We start from the raw sequence: 20,832 nt of genomic DNA, 5'->3' as shown, positions 1-20,832 counted from the left end.
AGCCCAGAAACCATTCTGAAACCCACCCTAGACTGTGGTGAAGTGCCCCGAATTCAGTCATCCTGGATTCAGATCTTGGGTCCCCAATTGTTTAGCCATGTCAGTTTGGGTAAGTACCTTTAACCTGTCCAGGACTCATTTTTCTCATCTGCTAAATATGGAAAGGAACGGGAGTCATTTTATAAGATGGCTGTATCAGAGCACTTAGAACAGTGTCCAGCAATAGCCCACTGTAATGTTGACACAGTTATGATTGTGCTTTTCATCCCTAACTGAATCTCCAGCGAGGAGCAAGGTGCAGACACGTGAGAGATGCTGACCATGTGACTGACCACAGGGCGCTATCAGTGGAGTCATCAACACCACAGGCTTGGAATCAGGCAGCCTGGGCTTCAAATCTGGGCTCTGCCCTCAGTTTTCTCATCTGTCCAACGAGCACGTTCAAGCCTGTCACACGGGGTGCTGTGAGGGTCACACCACCTAATGGGCAGTAAACTGCTAGGGCTGCGTCCGTCCCGCACATTGTGAGGCCTCAAATAAAGGTTATCGGTGCTGGACAAACCACCGGGAAATGTAAGCGCTTCAAGCCCACAGGCTCGGGGTCCGAGGCCGAGGGTTTCCTGTTCCTTCTGAGAGTCCCACCTTGTCCAGGCAGCTAGCTACCCCTGCGGCCGCTTGCCCAGGCTCAGGACACTCAGCCTCAGGCTGGGCGCTCAACTCCGGCACAACCCCCACTTCGCGCGAGAAGCTTCGGCGCGCGTCAGGCGCGGGGCGGGGGGGAGGGGGGGGTCCCTGGGGCGGGGGGGAGGGGGGGGGGTCCCTGAGGCGGGGACTCCCCCGCGGAGCCGGGGCTGATTGGCTTAGAGACACACACGCGCACTCGCGCACGCACACGCACGCACGCACACACGTGATGCCTCTCTGGCCAATGAGATGTGAGGACGAGGCCCCGGGGGGATTCTGGGACGGGCTCTCCTCCTGACAGAGGCGGAGGAGTGGCTCCCGGGCTGCGCGGACGCGTGTGCGTGCTGTGGTCCCGAGTGGGGTCCCGTGAGTGGTCTCTGGAGGGGACACCGTGAGGTGGGGTCGCGTGAGGTGCGCTGTCCCGGCAGGACTCGGTGACACGGGCGGGGTCCTGCGGGAGCCGTCAGCGTCTGCGGGGCAGCCGGAGCCTCCCTCCTGCGGCTCCTGTTCGACACGCTCCGGCTCCACGGTGTCCGGTGTCCGAGGGATTTTCGTCTGGGAAGCTGGTCTGTGAGACAGTGAGCGTTGCAGCAGCGTTGCCAGCCCGAGTTCCCCAGAAAGCCGGTGGGGAGCTCGTCCCCCACGGCAGGAATGCCGGGGCAGCGGGAGCGGCTCTCATCTTCCTCCAAGTGGCGTTTGGACAAAGTGTTTTGTTTGGTTTCCGTAGCTTCCAGAGCATGTGAGGAATGCTAAGGCCTCTTCCAAGTCAGAGGCTGCTCGTTAAAGTCACCTGCGCTCCTTCCAAGGCTCCAGCCCAAGGACGGGGCGGGGCCTGGCATCGCAGATTTTAAGGGCCCCCCTCCCCACGTGGCCACTCTTTGCCTTGAAGCCAGCGGAAAACCTCTGCTCCGAGGGCTTGGAAGACAGGGCAGCCCGTGGAGTCCACGTGCTGCTCCAGTTCTCTGCGAACTTCTTGCTCTGGGTCTACGTGGTCACCCCGTCGGTGGGGTGTGGCCCGGCACATGGAGAGTCGGTCATATGTCTTGCCCTCTGTCTCCTGGAGCAGTTCAAGCCTTGCCATCCTCAGCGCAGACATCCCGCATGTGCTCTGCCAGGGAGGGAAGTCTGAATAACACTATCACAGCCACTCCCACGGCCTCTCCTGCCACATCTGGGGACCATATGGGAGAAGCGGAGATCAAACGCAAGCCTGAGAGGAAACCTCATTAGAGCCAACTGGCAAAAGATGAACAAATATGCACAGCACAGGGACAGAACCCACAGAAAAGCAACACTAAGGCAAAAGTAGTGGGGATCTGACCTAGGAATGGCCTTGCAAAAGGCAAGATGGTGGACGGTGGTGGCTTGTATGTTCTGAGTGCTTCTGGAGGGTAATGTGCGGTTACCATCCCCTTGTCCCTTCATCTCACAGCCATGGGATAGACACTTTAATTGGATTTGCAGATTTAAATGCTTTTCGTTACACTTACCATGCCCAGGTACTGCCTAGCTGCTTTACAGAGGTCACTGTAACCATCAGGAGAGCAGTCTACCATGGCTGCCATTATTGCTCCCACTTCAGAGATGAGCAAATGGAGGCACCAAAGGCCGAGTTCTGAGTCCAAGTGGTCAGCTCCTGATCCCGTGCTCTCAAGTGTCAAGCTTAGTGCTTCTGGCACAACAGTCAAGGGCTAAAGTCTGGAAGCTAGCAAGTTTGAGTTTGAATTCTGCAAGGATCCAGATACAATTGGCTTGACCTTAGCTAGGTGAAAACCCAAAGCTTTCTGCTGGGCATTCCTGCTAATTCATGGGCACTTTCATTTCCTGACCTCTGTGCCACAGCACACAGGTCTGTGCACTGTCCCCAGTCCTACTCTACATCCACCGGGTCCACCAGGAGCAGGACTCCTTACATCTTGGTACCCATCAAAAGTTCTCAGTGGGCAATGTGGACCATACCAAGTGCTACATGGGTGGTGGAGGAGGGGTTCATGTAAAACAGACGTGCCTGACCTTCAGAAGTCCACTCTGCTCTCCCCCACGCTCAGTCCCTACACAGTCCCTGCATTTTTCCTTCCCTCCCACATTTCCCCCAGTGACTTTAAACTCCTCTCTACTGTGGTGTACTTCCACATCACCTCCTTTCTTCTCTGAAGCCTTGTTGCCCTCCTTGGTCACAGGGGGAGGAGAGGGGGCCAACCCCTTTGCCCTTCTACCCTAGTGCTTGTCAAGGAGTTCTTTACAAGAAAGTGAGTGTTCTTTCTGCCAAGACATCTCCTACTGAATATACCACTCTCCATTTTTGATCAGAAAATGTTGGTTCTGCCCCTCCTGTATTGAAGAAATAAAAGTATAAGATGTGAGTGAGAAGGCTCCGTGCATAGCCCGTCACTCACTGCCTGTGGCTCTGGAGGAAGTCCCCAGTTTCCTCATCCGTAAGCTAGGGATCAAAGCAACTACTCCACACCTTTGAAGAGTTGTCAGCCACATCTGGCTTAGGAGGCTTGATGAAGCCAGTTCTTTTTCTTGCTACCCTCAAACCCAAAGAATATGAAGAACAAGGGGGTTTGAACAAGTGAAGCAAATAACAGCAAAAGCCTTCACTATTGAAAGGGAAGGAGAGATCGGCTCCCTGTGACAAAGCAGCACCTGCTTCCACCCTGACTGGAAGCTGTGGAGAGAGAGGACAGAAGTCAGAGTATTGGGAAAAATGCCCACTGATCCTGCCAACAGTAAGGGGCTGAAGGAGATGGGAGTCAGCAGCCCTGGGAAAGGTGGTGAGAGTTCAAAGAGGATAGAGCTTTTCTCACCCTTTTCCTCCTGCCCCAACCCCAGTGGTGGCAATGCCTCCTGGGGTAGAATGGGGTGACCAGCAGAGGGGAAGACTGAAAGACAGAACACCTAGAGTAGCTTATCACCAACAACAGACAGAAATGTGACCAAAGATAAAGGAGAAGACAAATGGGAGAAGACCTGAGAGAACAGGATGGGGGAGCTGGCATACTTCATTGACCAGCAGTAATGAGGTATGTCTCCCCATCCTCACTGTAGTGGTGTCATAGGAGCCTGTTGAGGAGTTAGGACTTCCACATGGCTCAGCAGCAATGAGGCCACCTCCAGTGTGGTATCAGTGGAGACCACAAGGAGAGCTGGAACTCCCCGTCACCGAGAAGTAACAAGGAGCTCCCCTCCCTTTCGGTATCAATGGAAGCCTTCGTGGGGAACCTGGACCTCTACCTCCACGTGGCAATAACAAGGTAGTGTCCCTTCCCCTTGTGAGAGCACTGTCAAAGAAAGCCAACTAAAACAAGATTTAAGTGAGATCCAGAGTCTCATAACATAACACAAAAATGTCCAGATTTCAGTCAAACATCACTAATTATACCAAGAACTAGGAAGATCTCAAACGGAATGAAAAAGACAAACAATATATACCAATACTGAGATGACAGAGACGTTGTTAGAATTATCTGAGAAAGTTTAATTCAGTCATGATGAAAATGCTAGAAACAAATGAAAAATAGAAAGCCTCAGCAAAGAAATTGAATACATTGTCTCACCCAATAAATAAAAGATGTAAAGAAGAACCAAATGGAAATTTTAGAACTGAAAACTACAGTAATCAAAATAAAAGCTCAGTGATGGGTTCAACAGTAGAATGGAGGAAACAGGGGAAAAGTAAAACAATAGAAATTACCCAATATGAACAACAGAGATAATATTCCAAAACAAAACCCCAAAATCACAAAAAACAGAACCTCAGGGACCTGTGAGACTGTGACAAAAGATTTGATACTTATGTCATCAAGATCCCAGAGGGAGAGAAGCAAGAGGGCAGGGCTGAAAAAGTACTCAAATATTTTTTTTCAGAAAAGGGCAAAAGCAGTTCAATGGAGGAAAACTTGCCATTTCAACAAATAGTCCTAGAGCAATTGGATGCTTGTAAGTTGAAAAATGAACCTCCAACTAAGTCTCACACTTTATACAAATAATAATTCAAAATGGATTGAAAAACGTAAAACATAGACATACAAAACTTTTAGAAAAAAGTAGAAAAATTTTAGGATCTAGCACTAGGCAAAGAGTTCTTAGACTTGACAGCAAAAGCATGATATATAATAGGAAAACTTTATAAATTGGACTTTGTAAAAATTGAACGCTTTTGCTTTGTGAAAGCTCCTGTTAAGAGGATGAAAAGGTAAGCTATAGAGTTAAAGAAGATGTTTGCAAACCACATATCTAACAAAGGACTGGTAGCTAGAATATATGAAGAACTCCCAAAGCTCAACAGGAAAAAAAAAAAAACCAAACAATCCCATTAGGAAATAGGCAAAAGACATGAAGAGAAATTTCACTGAAGAGGTTATTGATGGCAAATAAGCATGTGAAAATATGTTCAACATCATTATCCATCAGAGAGATACTAATTAAACCACAGTGAGATATCATTACACATCTCTCAGAATGGCTAAAATGAAGGGTGGTGTCAGCAGCAAATGATTTTTGAATGAGGAGAAACTGGATTACTTATCTAATGCTGGAAGGAATGTAAAATGGTATAGGAAAGCAGTTTGGCAATTAAAAACAACAACAACAACAACTAAATATGCAACTACTACCCAGTAATAGCACTCCTGGGCATTTTCCCCAGAGAAATGAAGACTAATGCTCACACAAGAACCTGTTTACAAATATATATAGCAGCTTTATTTGTAATAGCTCAAAACTGGAAACAACCTGGATGTCCTTCAGTGGGTGAATGGTTAAACTGTGGTACATGTATACCATGGGATACTACTCAGTAGTTAAAAAGAATATGTATATTAATGCATATATGTGGAACCTAGAAAAATGGTACAGATGAACCAGTTTGCAGGGCAGAAATAGAGACACAGATGTAGAGAACAAACGTATGGACAGCAAGGGGGGAAAGTGGCAGGGTGGTGGTGGTGGTGTGATGAATTGGGAGATTGGGATTGACATATATACACTAATATGTATAAAATGCGTAACTAATAAGAACCTGCTGTATAAAAAAATAAAATTCAAAAATTCAAAAAAAAAAGTAAATAAAAAGAATGAACCACTGATACATACAACACCTAGATGAATCTCTAGAGAATTATGCTGAGTGAAAAAAACACCAGTCCCAAAAGATCACATGCTGGAAGTCCTAGCCACCACAATCAGATAAGAAAAAGAGAGAAAAGGAATCCAAATTGGAAAGGGAAAATTAACTCCATCTCTGTTTGCAGATGACATGATAACTATACATAGAAAAATCCTCAAGACGCCACCAAAAACTACTAGAACTCATCAACGAATTTGATAAATTTGCAGGATACAAAATTAATATACAGAAATCTGTTGCATTTCCATATGATAACAATGGACTATCAGAAAGACAAATTAAGAAAACAATCCCATTTACAGTCTCATCAAATAGAATAAAATATCTAGGAATAAATCTAAGGAGGTAAAACACCTGTACTCAGAAAACTATAAGACACTAATAAAAGAAATTGAAGACGACACAGATGGAAAGATATACTGTGTTCATGGAGTAGAAGAATTACTATTGTTAAAATGACCATATTACCCAAGGCAATCTACAGATTCAATGCAATCCCTATCAAAATAACAATGACATTTTTTCACAGAGCTAGAACAAATAATTCTAAAATTTGTATGGAAACAAAAAAGACGTTGAATAGCCAAAAACACCTTGAGAAAGAAGAACAAAGCTGGAGGTATCTTGCTCCCAGGTTTCAAACCGTACTACAAAGCTACAGTCATCAACATTATGGTACTGGCACAAAAAAAGACACATAGATCAATGCAAAAGAATAGAGAGCCCAGAAATATACCCATGCTTATATGAACAATTAATCTATAACAAAGGAGGCAAGAGTATATAATGGGGAAAAGACAGCCTCTTCAATAAATGGTGTTGGGAAAACTGGACAACTACATGCAAAAGAATCAAACTGGACTACTCTCTCACACCATGCACAAAAACAAATTCAAAATAGATTAGAGCCTTAAATGTAAGACCTGAAACCATAAAACTTCTAGAAGAAAACATAAGCAGTAGTCCCTTTGCTATTAGTATCAGTAATGTATATGTATATATTTGGCTATGTCTCCTCAAGCAAGGGAAACAAAAGCAAAAAGAAACGAATGGAACTACATCAAGCTAAAAAGCTTTGCACAGTGAAAGAAGCTATCAACAAAATGAAAAAGCCACTTAATAAATGGGAGAAGACATTTGCAAATGATATATCTGATAAGGGCTTAATATCCAAAATATACAAAGGACTCATACAACACAACATCTAACAAACAAACACAAACAATCTAATAAAAAACTGGGCAGAGGATTGGAATAAAAGTTTTTTTCCAAAGAAGATATTCAGATGGTCAACAGGCACATGAAAAGATGCTCAACATCAGTAATCATCATCAGGGGAATGCAAATGAAAATCACAATGAGATATCACCTCACACCTCTCAGAATGGCTGTTATCAAAAAGACAACAAATAAGAAATGTTGGTGAGGGTGTTGAGAAAAGGGAACTCTCCTACACTGTTGGTGGGAATGTAAATAGGTGCAGCCACTATGGAAAACAGTATGGAGATTCCTCAGAAAATTACAAATAGAACTCCCATAAGATCCAGCAATTGATCAAAAGAAAACAAAAGCACTAATTAGAAAACACACATGTACCTCTACGTTCACTGCAGCATTATTCACAATAGCCAAGATATGGAAGCAACTCAAGTGCCCACCAGTAGAAGAATGGATAAAGAAGATGTGGTATATATAATGGAATATTACTCAGCCATAAAAAGAAGGAAATCTTTCCACTTGCAGCAACATGGATGGACCTAGAGGGTATTATTCTAAGTAATATGTCAGACAGAGAAAGACAAATACTGTAAGACTTCACTTATATGTAGAATCTAAAAAACAAAACAAATGAAAAAACATAAACGGAAACAGAGTTATAGGCACATAGAACAAAGAGGTGGTTGCTAGAGGAGAGGAGGGTGAGGGAGGGAAGAAATAGTGAGGGAGATTAAGAGGTACAAACTTCCAGTTGCAAAATAGATGAGTTGCAGATATGAAATGTACAGTGTGGGGATTATAGTCAATTACTAGGTAATATCTTTGTGCAGTGACATATCATAACTAGACTTATGGTGATCATTTTGAAATGTATAGGAAAAAAATACTATGTTTTGTAACAGGAACTAACATAGTGTTGTAGGTCAATTATACTTCAAAAACAAACAAACATACAAACAAACTGAAGGAAAAAGGATCAGGTTTGTGGTTACCAGAGGTGGGGGGTTGAAGGAGGGGAAATCGGATAAAGGCAGTCAAAAGGTACAAACTTCCAGTTATAAGATAAACAAATACTAGGGATGTAATGTAAATACAATGTAATAAATATAATTAATACTGCTGCAGGTTATATATGAAAGTTGTTGAGAGAGTAACTCCTAAGAGTTCTCATTACACACATAAAATTTTATTCTGTTTCTTTAATTTGGTATCTATATGAGATGGATGTTCACTAGACTTGTGATAATCATTTCATGATGTATGTAAGTCAAATCATTATGCTGTACACCCTAAACTTATACAATGCTGTATGTGAATCATGTCTCAATAAAACTGAAAGAGAAAAAAAACCCCATTAATTTAAAAAAACAAAAAAAATCCCCCAAACCAAAACCAAACCAAACCAAACAAAAACCCAAAAGATCACATACTCTATGATTCCATTTGTATAACATTTTTGCAATTACAAAATTAAACAAATGAAGACCATATTAGCTATTGCCAGTAGTTAAGGATGGGGTGGAGGTTGGAGGGAGGTGGCTATGATTATAAAAGGGACATGGGGGAAATTCTTGTGTCTATGGAACTGTTTTGTATTATGACTCTGTCAATGTCAATATCCTGGTTGCGGCATTGTACTATAGTTTGCAAGATGTAACCATTGGGGAAAACTGGGTAAATGGTACACAGTATCTTTTTGTATTGTTTCTTACAACTACATGCGAATCTACAATTATCTCAAACTAAAATGTTTTTAAAAATTTAAATACATGAAGCATTATGAGGTTGGTTGATTTTGAAAATCAATTAATGTAATTCATCACAGAAACAAACTAAAAAAGGAAAAAATGATCATCTCAAAAGATGCAGAAAAAAACATTTGATAAAATTCAACATTTCTTGATTTAAAAAAAAAACAATGAATGGAGAGATATACTATGTTCATGGTATTGTTAAGATGTTAATTATCCCCAAATTAATCTATTGATACAAACAAAATTTCAACAGCTATTTTGTAGATACTGACAAGCTGATTTTAAAATTCAGGTGAGAATGCAAAGGATCTAGAATAACCAAAATGGCTTTGAAAAAGAAGACTGGAGGACTAACTCTGATTTCAAGACTTACAAAGCCATAGTAATTGGGACTGTGTAGTACTGGTGTGAAATAGACAAATAGATCATGGAACAGAATAGAGTCCAGAAATAGACCTATACAAATATTCACAACTAACTTTTACAAAAGTGCAAATGTAATTCAGTGAGGAAAGGATAGTCTTTTCAAAAAATGGTACTGGAACAATTGGATATCCACATGCAAAATAAAATGAGCCTTGATCCATATCTTGCACCATATACAAATATTAACTCAAAACAGATTATTTAAAACATAAAACTATAAAACATTTTAAAAATATTGGGTTGAGCAGAGTTTTTACATATGATACCAAAAGCATGATCCATTTTTTAAAAGATTAAATGGACTTCATCAAAATTAAAATGTCGTCTCTTTGAAAGACATTGCTATGGGAATGAAAAGACAAGCCGCATACAAATTGGGACAAAATAATTGCAAATCATACATCTGCTAAAGGTTTTTTTATCCAGCTTATATAAAGAACCCTCAAAACTCAATAATAAGAAAACTAACAACTCAGTTTAAAAAATAGGCAAATGATTTGAAGAGACACTTCACCAAAGAAGATACATGTATAACAAATAAGCATATGAAAGATCCTCAACATCATTAGTCGTTAGGGAAATACCAGAATGAGATACGACTACACATTAGAAAGACTATGATTTAAAAGATTGATCATAACAAATGTTGATGAGGATGTGAAGCAACTGGAGCTCATACACTGCTGGTGGGAGTGTAAATGTTACAACCACTTTGGAAACAGTGTGTCTGTTTCTTAAAAAGTTAACCACGTCTATTATATGAACCAGTCATTCTACTCCTAGGAATTTACCCAAAAGAAATGAAAGTGTATGTCCACACAAAGACTTATATACAAATGTTCATAGCTGATGAATGTGTGGAGAAATGGTCATGGCTGTGTTTTGTCAGTAGGACTCCAGTTTTGCAAACATTTTGGGGGACAGTTTAGCAACATATACCTTTTTTTCCCCAAGAGAAATGTATTTCTTAGCTTGTGTGAGGCTGGCTCTGTGGTCACCTCTTTCATTTGGAACATTTTGGGTTACTCTGGATATTCAGAAAACAACAGAAATTGAACTGCTACAGAAATACACAGTAAAATATGTTAGTTACTTGTTTGTTGGGGTTTTCCTTTACATGCCCTCTTTTCCTTGCATGATTAAGTGGTATTAGTAAATTTATTCCAAATGGAAACTTTGTTGAAAACATTTGAATTGTGTGGCCATTAGTACATTTGCAAAAGTTGCTTATTAAAACTTCTAAACAAAAGTTAACTTCATTACTGAGTATAGATGATATTATTTTTATCCTTAAATACTTCAGTGTGTGTTTCCTAGGAACAAAACAACCTCTTACATACCCAGAGTGCAATGAGCACAATTAGGACATTTAATATTGATAACAATGCCATCATCTAATCCACAGACCATATTCAAATTTTGATGGTTATCCCAATAATATCCTTTATAGTTTTTTTTTTTTCCTGGCACACGATCCAATCCCAGATCACATGTTGCGTTTAGTTGTCATATCTTTAGTCTGTTTTAATATGAAGCAGTTCCTTAGCACTCCCCAGTGTTTTATGACTGCGACATCTTTGAATAATATACGCCAGTTATTCTGTAGAACGTCCCTCAACTTGGGGTAGTTAGATGTTTCCCTTTGATTAGATTCCGGTTATGTATTTATATCATTATTTTTTGGGCAGAAGTATCACAGAAGTGATGTTGGGTCCTTTTTGCTGTATCATCACAGGAAGTTCATGATGTGTATACGTTTTAGGGTTTTTTTTTTTTTAATATATGGATGTTTGGTTTTTCCTGCCCCATGAGTTGAAAAGAGTTTTCATTCCCCACCAGCTTAAATCTTTGATTTCTTTCCCTCTTTAGCTTCTGCTTTTCTTTGGGTCTTTTGCACTCTCCCCTAAACACATGCAGTTCAGTCGTCAGCAAAAGATCTGGAGCTGATATGCAGATTTGTGGATCGACACCCTGCCCCATCTGTGGCTCTCCTTTCACAGACCCTCTACACAGACACACACACATCAAACACACAAAGAGTAATTTGAGGTGGATCAGAGGCCTAAGTGTAAATGCTGAAACTGTAAATGATAGACGAGATTATCCTCATGACTTGGGGTTAGGCAAAGATTTTTTTAGGATACAGAAAGCAATAACTATAAGATAAAATTGGGTATTAGATGTTATAAAAATTGAAATTTTCTGCTTATAAAAAGACAGTATTGAGAAAATGATGATGAGACAAGTCATGGAGTGGAAGAAAATATTTGCAAAGTATGTCTAACAAAGGACTTGTGTTCAGACTACTAAAAGAACTCATGCACAACTACATAAACAGAACTACAAACCTGTACAACCCAATAAAATTGGGCAAAAGATCGCCACAGGCACTTCACAATGCAGTGACTAGTCGGTAAGTACATGAAAAGTATTCAGCTTCATTAGTCATCAGGCAAGAGGAAATGAAAATCACAATCGCAAAGTGTAGATACCACTACACTCCCACAGAAATGGCTAAAGTTAATAGGCTGGCAATATTAAGTGTCGGCAAAGATGCAGCAGCTGTGACATACATTTCTGATGGAAATGTGAAATGGTACAAACACTTTGGAGAACGGTTAATTAAAAAGTTAAAAAGATACTTCCCATACAATCCAGCAAGTCTTCTCTTAGGTATTTATCCAAGAAAAATGAAAAGACTGGTCTAAACCAAGACTTGAACAGAAGAGTTTATAGCAGTTCCATTCATGAGTCCAAACCTGGAAACAATTAGCATCAGTGTGTCAAGGGTAATCAGAACACCACAGAGTGGAGACTGAGTGTGCTCAGCAATGGAAAGGAACAGACTCCTGACACGTGTGACAACACGGATGGACCTCGAAAACACTCTGACGTGGAGTGAAAGAAGCCAGACACAAAAGAGTACATACTGTATGATTCCGCAATATATACCTGTAAAGAGACAAATCTAATTTACAGTGTCAGAAGAAAATCAGTGGCTGTCTGGGGTGTCGGCGGCTGCCTGGGATTGGGAGTGTTTCAAATGTTCTTGATTGTGGTGGGTGCCATGCAGGATTACTCACTTGTTAAAACTTATCTAAATTTACACTTAAAATGGGCTCATTTTACTGTGTGTAAATATGTTTCAATAAAGGTGATTTAAGTAAAAGAATACAGGGGTCGTGATTTTGATTTGTACAGGATAGATTTGGGGCCAAGAAGCATTAAATGAGAACAAGAGAACATCAGAGTGTGGTCCACTCTTCAAGATGACTGCCTTATAGCCATGCTATTTATGCTGCAAATGACAGCAACAATTGTCACAAAGCAGAAACTGCAGGAGATAATAGGAGAAACAGAAAGAAATCTTGCTATTAGGAGATTTAATACTCCTCTGTAGTTCAAGACAGATCAAGAGGACAAAAGTGAGGAAGCATGTAGAAGTCCTGACTGCATGTCATGGCGAGCTTTATGGAAACTATTGAAATCTGTGCTCTGACCAGGAAGAAACTACATTGTCTTTTCCAGGGCACATAGGATAGTCATGGAAATGGACCATAAAATAGGCAATAATAAAAATCTCAATTCCAGATAGAAGTAGTGTAAACAACATGATAAAGCTAGAAATCAAAACAGAAATATTAAATGTTCATCTTCCTGTACATTTTAAAACTTTGTTTAAAAACTCTTGTGTCAAAGGGTAATTGCAAACCAATTTCAGAAATGCTAGGAAATGGTGATAATGGAAACATATCAGAATCTAGGTAGTGTAGCTCAGGCAGTGCTCAGAGACAAACTTATAGCTTTATATTTATAACAAGAAAAACAAAAGAAAGAAAAATAAATGAATTGTGTTCAACTCAAAAATTTAAATTAAGAACTACTGAGTAAACTGAAAGTAGGCATTAATAAGGCAAAGTCAGAAATTGAGTTGGAAAACAGAAAAACAGTAGAATTAACAAATAAAAACCCAGTTCTCTGAAAATTACCAACAAAATAGATAAATCACTGGCTAACCTAATCCATAGAAAAATGTAAAGCCATAAATACACGTAACAAAAGGTCTAAAAAGAGGAGGAATGACCATCAAGATGGAGAAAATTAAATCTTAAGAGATTACTTATAACTCTAGGCAAAAGCGCTTGAAAACCTGGATGAAAAGATAATTTTCTATGACTTACCAACACTGAGTAAGTAATTGCAGCATGTCTAAGCAGACAAATTCACATAGAATAATTATCTTTTATTAACTAACTACTCCTCTCCACTGTCCATCCCTGAACCACCAGGTTTCAAAGGGAGCTAAGTATTGATAGACGATTACATGACCATCTTCATATATGCAGAAGAAGATTTATTTCATAATCTTTTATGGTCAAAAAAAAAAAAAGCCAGTATCTTAATGGGGTGCGCTGAGGCATTCCCACCAAAGTCAGGAATGTGACCAACCACTACCACACCCCTACTACTTAATCCTATTGGAAGCATCATCAAATGCAGTTTCACACACACACATAAACACACACACGCACGTGCGCACACACACGCGCATAGGAATTGGAAAAGAAGAAGTAAAATGACCTCCATTCTCCAGTGCAGATTGTAGTTCTAGTAAAATCAAGGCTGAGAAACTACTAAAACAATAAGAGAATTCACTAACGTAGCAGGGTATAACATTAACATAGAGAAATCAGTTGTCCTCATAGAAACAATGACCAAACAATAGTAAAAACAGTTAAAATAGTCAGGAATTAACAATAAATATGCAAAGCTTACATGAAGTAAGGCTTACTTTGAAACGCACTGAAGTAGACAAAGATGAAAATACAGGGCATGTCTTTGGGCAAGAACACTCGTTATCATGAAGGAGTCAAGTTGTCTTAAGTTAATTTATAACTAAAAATACCAAAGGGTTCTTCCTCTCCTCCAGGCCTAGAAAAATTGACTCTAAAGCTCCTATGAAAAAATAAACAAAAAGAGTCAGGAAAATGTTGGAAACGATTAGCAATGGAGGGAGGAATGGGGTTTTCCCTACAGATGTTTAAAATACTGTAAAGTGTCCATAATTAAAAGTGTGGTACTGGTACATAAACGGACTGATCAGTGGGACAGACTAGAGGATCCAAAAGTAGACCCACATACATATGTGGAGTTTAAGTATGCTGAAGGCAGCACCTCAGGTTGGGGAAAAGATAGCCTTTTTAATAAAAGGTATTGGGTAATTTGGATAGCCCTTTGGATCCTTGTCACCCTATACACTATAGAATAAACTCCAAGTGGATCAGAGATATAAATATAAAACATGAAACCATAGAAGCTCTAGAAGAAAACGTGTGAATTGCTTTATAACTTGGGTATGGAAAAATCCTTTCTAAATATTGTTCTAAATTCAGTATCAACAGAGGAAATGATCAATAAATTCAATTATTTTACAAACAAAACATTCCTGAACAAACACACACACACACACACACACACACAACACAAAACAACAACAACAAAAAAACAAAGGCAAAAGACCAATGACAAGTTGAGAACAAGCACTTGCCAGTTGTCTCTAAGGGCTAATCTACTTAATATGAAGAGAGTTTCCAGAAATGGGGAAGGAAAAAAGCAAGAGCAATGGACCAGGGGGCAAGAGCCAGGAATACTCTTTTTCTCGGAAAAAAAATGGGTGTCCATGCATATATACACTACCAAATGTAAAATAGATAGCTAGTGGGAAGCAGCCGCATAGCACAGGGAGATCAGCTCAGTGCTTTGTGACCACCTAGAGGGGTGGGATAGGGAGGGTGGGAGGGAGGGAGACGCAAGAGGGAAGAGATATGGGAACATATGTATATGTATAACTGATTCACTTTGTTATAAAGCAGAAACTAACACACCATTGTAAAGCAATTATACTCCAATAAAGATGTTAAAAAAAAAAATGGGTGTCAAAGGACCTCAACACAGAAATAAATGCTCAGCATCATTTGTAGTGAGAGAAATGCAAATCTGTTTTCTGAAGAACCGGTTCTCAGCCATCAGGTTGACAAAACCCCAGAGGTGTGACAGCTAATTTTACTGGCGAGGCTGTGGGATGAGGGGCAGTGAACATGCAAAACAACACAGCTTATGGAGGCAATTGGCCAGATCTAACGAAGTGACCGGTGTGCTTCCCTTGATCTGTCCTAGGGATGCACACACATGCAAGAGCAGGAGATGACAAACGGGGGGGGCTTTTCTTGGCAGCCGTGGGACTGGAGAGCTCTCAGATGTCTAGCTGTGAGACGCTGCTTGGAGCTGTGGCAGACCTACAAGACGGAAAACCCCACTGCTGCAGGGGATGGAGAATGACAGGGAATAATCTCCAGCCTGTGTTGTTAAGTGAAAACTAGAGCGGAGATCTGTGAATTCAGGGCACTCTCTTTTGTATGGAAATGGTGTCACAAGACGAAACACTGAAAGAACTAACTAAAAGCTAAAAAATAGGAGCCCAGAGGGAGTGGGGTGGAGGGACAGGCTGGGAGCATGGCCTCTCCAGGGTACTCTTTGACTTTTGACTTTTGAACCAGGTCAATGTTTCATATATTCGAACAATTAAATTACAAAGGAAAATTTCCTGATACTGAGAACAAGCTGAGAAAAAGTAAACCTAAATGCATATCTTATTAATAATATAATCTCATGAAGGAAAAAAATCATTTCAAGTAATTTTAGAACACTGTAGCTTTAGCACCCATTCTCAGTGTGACACAGGACAGAAAGGGCTGGGAAGAAGCCTTAAACTTTGTTCAGAGCTTAGGGAGCAAACAGCTTGTCAAAGACAATTTCAGAAAACTGTGGAAATTTAAATACGGCCTGGGCATATGAGGATGTTTAGAAGCTATTTTTAGCTTGGTGCTCTACTTTGAACTTGATTCAGTAATGGTATTATGTCATGCAGAAAGCAATTCTTACTTTTTTAGAGGTGAATATTGAAGTACTTACGCATGAAACGTCATCAAGTCTGTAATTTACTCTAAAATATTTCAACCGTAAGGTTATTAAAACAAGTCTGGCAGATGGTAACAGGTTAACATAGAAAGTGGGTACAGGGTGGCATTGTCCTCGCTGATCTTCTACGCTTGAAATGTTTCATCCGTGAAAATCACAATGATTTTGTTAAACAGAATTTCAGAAAGGGAGACCTGATGGAAATAAAAAGAAAGTTATTTGGGGTTTGTGAGGACTGCAGCCTGGGACACAGGTTCAAGAAGCACTTGAACTGTGTTGCATTGAATTACAGACAAAATGGCGGAGGAAGCCTGTAAAGACAAAAACTGCAAGGTCACAGTGAGTTGCACGAGTGTTTTTAATAAAGAATTATAATTGGAGCTGGCAAAACATGAGGGTGCTTGCTAAGTGAGGATTGGTTGGGGTCTGAAATGGTTGCGTAGTCACGAGGGGAGACCTTGAGGCCTCAAGGTTGCAGCTGGCAGCTGCAGTTCTGAGTACGGCTGGGGGTGCCTTGGGTCTGGTGCAGCTCAGAGAAAGTTCAAGTTCTCGGTGGGGCAGGGACGTGTCTGAGACCAGATCCTCAGTGGCCACCTGACTCCATTTTTGCTTGCCTGAACTGGGATCCCTCCACTGTAATTTCAACTTGTCATCGGTTCAAAAAAGGCCAAGGAGGATCTGCTTTAGACGAGACACAGGCACAGGGGGGCATGATGCTGGCATTTAAGCTGGTCCTTGAGAAGTGAGACGTGAGTGCTGGGAGCGAGAGCCTGGGTCTCGGGTGGTTGATAGTCTCTTGACCCCTTATTTTTAGCATCTTTGCTTATCCCGAGAAAGCATTTCCTCAAATAACTAAAAAACTATAGAGGGCCTGTTCTCACAAGGATCCATTCTTCTTTGCTGGCCAAGCTTGAGCTCACCTCCTACATTAAACCAGATGGTCTCGTGTTCAGCCAACAGCTTCTCTGGAAACCAGGACGGATGCCTCGGGGACGGCCCAGCTGCTCCTCTGGGCCAGAGAGGCCCACTGGTGGGGTCATGGGAAGGGGGGTGGGGTTACAGCTGGGGGGCAGCCTGACAGCCTGCGGTGTCAGCCCGGAGCCTGGCCGGGCAGAGGTGGCCTGCCCCCTCAGGCCCGTCCACTCTGTCACTCCTGTTCCAGGCTTTCTCAGACGCAGATCATAAGATCCCTGGCGGATCAACATGTAACTGGCAGCTCCTTCTCTCTGAGGGAAAAGTAAACTACGCAGATGGGTCTGGGACCCCATGAAGCCCGAGTCAGTGAGGTGATTCACCCGGGAAGTGGGGTCTCTCTGGGGGCGGGTGGGGGCTTGGAGCTCCCTCTCAGTCCATCCCTGGGGCTGAGGGCCCTCGAGCTCTTTGGCAGAGCTGTTTTCTGAAGAATCCAAAGAAGTTAGAAGCCAGAGTGTTGTAACCCACAGTCAGGATTTGAAAAGTAAAATCAAATTATAAACTTTATTTTTACAAACATATCAATTTATCATTCGTTGACCCTGGTGCCATTTTGGACTGTCCAGGAGATTCTCTCAGGCTTAACCGGAGAAGAAAGTTCAGAGTGTTTGACGGGGTCGCGAGGTCGAGGCTAAAAGAGAGGCTGAGTTTCAGGGAGAAAGTGTGTGTCCCGCGGGCACTGCAACAAATCACCACAAACTCTGTGACCCTTGTGATGACACCAGGCCCACCCAGATGACCCAGGATGACCCCCCAGTTGGAGAGGGTCCAAAATGTAGAGGGAGGTGGAAAGCGGCAGGAGGGCACGGAAGATGGGACAGATGTGCTGGTGCCGGCTGCCCCTTGGCAAACACCGGCAGCCAGGCTGCACCCAGGGGGGCAGGTGGTCTCAGGCGCCCTGACAGGAGACCTGCAGAAGGAAGATGGGCGGGAAGGAAGCGTCCCCTCTTCCTGCACCCACTGTTGCCAATGGGCCTGATTCCAAGAGAGAGGAGTGGGGAGAGGGGGGCGTCTCTTAAATTATGACAAGAGTTTAGAAGGACCGGGGGTAAGAGATGGAGACAGGGTGTACGGCTTCCTAACGCAGCCGCATAACAAATCGCCACCAGCTCAGTAGTTTTAAAAGAACGCAAATGGACCATCTCATGGGCCCCGTGGTTAGTGGTCTGGGCACAGCCCAGCTGGTCTTGCTCGGGGCTCACAGGCTGGAAACAGCCTGTCGGCCTGTGCAGTCCGACACTGGGGGCCCTCTTCCAGACTCACTGGTTCTTGGTGGGGTTCAGATCCTGGCTGTTGTGGGGCTGGGGTCCCCTCTTGTGCCTGGCGCCCTCCATGGGCAGTTCCTAGAAGGCCAGCAGGAGAAATCTCTCTGATGTCTTTTAGGTCTGACCCACCCAGGAGAATCTTCCATTTGATTAACTTGAAGTCAACTGCCTTGGGACCTTCGTTACCCTGCAGAGTCCCAGGAGTGGGGTCCCAGCCGATTCACACTCAGGGGAGGGGTCAGTATGAATTTAAAAATGCCCCATTCTGCCTGTGAGAAGGACCACGAGGCTGCAAAGGGAGGAGGCTCATAGCTCCCCGCCCCAGGGGTGGACGTGTGCTGGGGACACACAGCCACGCGGAGCGGGAGGAGGAGTCCAGAGCTGCCAGAGATGGTGCGGACGGGGCGCCGGTGGCAGAAATTCCAGCTTCTCTTTTTTAATCTAAAGCGTCTGAATGTGTACAATTCTAAGAATTGTGACACACACCCACGTGACCCACACACCATCAAGATGGACAACACTTCCATTATCCGGAAAGTTCCCTGTGCCCTTCCCGCCACTGACCTACCGCCACCGACTTACCGCCACCGATCAGCTTTCCCACCCTCGAGCGTCCGCAGACGGAACCACGCAGCACGTGTGAGTCTGGCGTCTTTCACTCGGCACGATGTGTGTGGAGCTCACACGTGCTCTGTGGTGTCAGGCGTGGAGTTCGCGGCGTGGATGGGCCTTGGCTTGCCGTCCTTTCTCCTGTGGACAGGAGAACATTCTCCCCGAGTCTTTGGTTGGCACAGGGCTCAGGGTGGTGTGGCGGGCTGTGAGGGAAGAGTGAGGGATTCCAGGGTCCTGCAGGGGCTCTAACGTGGGCGCGCCACCTCCCGCCGCCCCTCGCCCCACGGCTCCTCCTGACCGCGGGCGGCGGCTCGTCCCGGCTCACCTTGCTCCCCAGGCGGCCGTGCAGGCTTCCCTGGAGGAGGGCCTCTCAGTCTCCGGGGACCGTAAGTGTCGCCATCCCCGCAGCCAAAAGGCAGGAGCAGCTGAACTTAAAATCCTGCCCCGGGAGGGCATCACTTCCTTTAGACTCGGGATGGCGAGCGGAGGTGCCCAGGGCAGGGCTGGCCCGCGGTCTCGATCCGTGAGCTGCGTGGCCAGCAGCCCTCGGACCTACAGCCTCCCGCCGGCCCTCAAAAATCATGGACGGAAAAGTGCTCCTTCCTGACCATTCTCAGCATCAAAAACGCATCATAAAGACCAAACACTGGCTGTAGCGAGAAACGTGAAGGTGATCGACTCTTCCATGAAAAACAGAGACCATCAGATGGGGTTAAATGCCACGAAGGCCACGTTCAGAATGCACACCAGGACAGCGTGTCTGGAGTTTGAAAGTGAAAGGACGACAAAAAAAGAGTCACAAAACACAAACCGAGGCAGGTGAGGCCGAAGCCCTTCTGCCGTCCGGGCAGGACCCCGTGGAGGCCGCAGCCCCGAGGTCGATTTCACACACATCCGGGCCTCTGAACCCACACTCGGATGGATGGCGGGGCTGGGTCAGAATAAAGGGATCCCGGAGATGGACTGCGTGCGCCCTGTCGGCTCCGTGCCTGCCGACGGGTCCCGGGCAGCTGGCAGGGGGCCTCCGAGCGCCCCTGGGATCCCGCTACAAGGCCCAGGCTTCCCGGGAGGAGGAGCCAGGAGAGAGGCCGGTGCTGGCCCTGGCAGTGTGGTCAGGACAAACAGGGGGCGGCCGGCCCCCTGAGGGTGTTCCGCACCCCCGGCCGACCCGGTGCCCTGTAGCCCCACTGTGCACAGAAGGGAGTCGAGGGGGTGTCGGAGCCACAGGGCCCAGGGAGGAGGGGGACCCTGACCCACCGACAGGAGCGGGGCAACCGGCTTTGCACTGGTTTGCGGGGCTTCACGCGGTGGTCTAGAGCATTTCCTCTACAGACCTGGAAGGGACGTGGGCGTGCTGGGCCGGAGGCTCCCCTCACGGTAGCTTTAATGGAATGAAGGCGGATGCTTGTCCTCATCTGGCCGTGGAGGCGAGGAGAGGCGCTCCACCCGGGTCCCAGCCAGGGACTCCAGCTAGAGAGGTGATTCACGGATTAAAGGCGCGGCCCTCTGAAAGGGGAAGTTTCTGATTTCTCACTGTCCTTCAGGAAGAGGTCCCTGGGGTGACCGCCTCCAGGCGGGGTGGGGAGGCCTGCGAGTGGGGGGAGCCCCCAGACCCATGCCTCTGTCCCCTGACCTGGGTGCAGACCCGGGGTCCCCAGGAGGGAGCCTGAGCCTGGTGGGGGCTGCGGGGGTCCTGCAGAGGCTCCTGGAGCCCCGGCGCCCCCTCCCTGACCGGGCTTGCTCCCCTAAAGCCGCCCTTCCCTGCCAGCCCTCGGCCTCCCCGCCGCGGCCA

At 44.3% G+C, this 20,832-nt stretch overlaps 1 long non-coding RNA gene across 1 annotated transcript; it reads right to left on the bottom strand.

Annotated features, from left to right (window-relative positions):
* Positions 1-18,026: 18,026 nt before the first annotated feature.
* Positions 18,027-19,669, bottom strand: LOC309659554. The gene is made up of 3 exons (XR_014262890.1): positions 19,366-19,669; positions 19,011-19,243; positions 18,027-18,506 (listed from the first exon to the last, which is right to left on the bottom strand). It is a non-coding gene; the product is annotated as an uncharacterized lncRNA (long non-coding RNA).
* Positions 19,670-20,832: the final 1,163 nt, after the last annotated feature.

The sequence above is a fragment of the Balaenoptera physalus genome, assembly GCF_965194825.1.
Source record: "Balaenoptera physalus genome assembly, chromosome: 4".
NCBI classification, from domain to species: domain Eukaryota; kingdom Metazoa; phylum Chordata; class Mammalia; order Artiodactyla; family Balaenopteridae; genus Balaenoptera; species Balaenoptera physalus.
This window is presented reverse-complemented; position numbering and strand designations above follow the sequence as displayed.